The sequence below is a fragment of the Echiichthys vipera genome (genome assembly GCF_963691815.1).
Source record: "Echiichthys vipera genome assembly, chromosome: 5".
Classification (NCBI taxonomy): Eukaryota; Metazoa; Chordata; class Actinopteri; order Perciformes; family Trachinidae; genus Echiichthys; species Echiichthys vipera.
In genome coordinates, this window is record NC_139830.1 from 115,001 (window position 1) to 116,402 (window position 1,402).

The window sequence follows — 1,402 nt, forward strand, 5'->3', positions numbered from 1 at the left end:
AGAACCAGAACCTCCTGACTGTAGAACCAGAACCTCCGGACCGTGGAACCAGAACCCCCTGACTGGATCTCGTGTGTTTCTTGTTGTCGTAGCGACGAACGGCTGCTCTCCTACCTCAGCTGATCGACCACCTGACCTCTGACATCACACTCAACGCTCGCTGTGATTGGCCCAGCACCAGCTCAGTGACACACACAACCAATCACATGATCCACTAGTGCCTTGTCATCTCAGCCACCGACCAATCAGTGAACAACCAGGACGTAGAGGGGCGGAGCCACGTGGACCTGAGTCGAGACCAGAACCCTTTAAACCTCTTCAGACCCGGTCCCTGAGGGGACGGACCCTGAGGGGACGGACCCCGAGGGGACGGACCCTGAGGGGACGGACCCTGAGGGGACGGACCCCGAGGGGACGGACCCCGGGGGGACGGACTCTGAGGGGACGGACCCTGAGGGGACAGACCCTGAGGGGACGGACCCTGAGGGGACGGACTCTGAGGGGACGGACCCTGGGGGACGGACCCTGAGGGACGGACCCTGAGGGGACGGACCCTGAGGGGACGGACCCTGAGGGGACGGACTCTGAGGGGACGGACCCTGAGGGGACGGACCCCGAGGGGACGGACCCTGGGGGACGGACTCTGAGGGGACGGACCCTGAGGGGACAGACCCTGAGGGGACGGACTCTGAGGGGACGGACTCTGGGGGGACGGACCCTGAGGGGACGGACCCTGAGGGGACAGACCCTGAGGGGACGGACCCTGAGGGGACGGACTCTGGGGGGACGGACCCTGAGGGGACAGACCCTGAGGGGACGGACCCTGAGGGGACGGACTCTGGGGGGACGGACCCTGAGGGGACGGACCCTGAGGGGACGGACCCTGAGGGGACGGACTCTGAGGGGACGGACTCTGGGGGGACGGACCCTGAGGGGACGGACTCTGGGGGGACGGACCCTGAGGGGACGGACCCTGAGGGGACGGACCCTGAGGGGACGGACTCTGAGGGGACGGACCCTGAGGGGACGGACCCTGAGGGGACGGACTCTGAGGGGACGGACCCTGGGGGACGGACCCTGAGGGGACGGACCCTGAGGGGACGGACTCTGGGGGGACGGACCCTGAGGGGATGGACTCTGGGGGGTCCTCACGTCCGTCCTCACGTCCGTCCTTACGTCCGTCCTCACGTCTCCGTGTTCCAGACCGAAGGAACGTCTCTCAGTTTTTATCGAGTCCTCATCAGAACCAGGAACGCTCCTCGCTCCTCGCTCCTCGCTCCTCGCTCCTCGCTCCTCGCTCCGTGTGAGGGACTTAAGCTCCTCCTCCTCCAGAGCCGGCGCACAAGAGGAACCACCAGCCGCACGCTCGTTAGCTAGTTAGCCCGTTAGCTAGTTAGCCTGT

General features: G+C 66.2%; 1 protein-coding gene across 1 annotated transcript in view; it reads left to right on the forward strand.

Moving 5' to 3' along the window:
* dgkd (diacylglycerol kinase delta) overlaps positions 1-443 on the forward strand; it is a 49,915-nt gene extending 49,472 nt beyond the window's left edge. Inside the window, 1 exon segment of the mRNA XM_083913267.1 lies at positions 93-443. The gene's annotated coding sequence lies outside the window, so the exon portion shown is untranslated.
* The last annotated feature ends 959 nt before the right edge of the window (positions 444-1,402 follow it).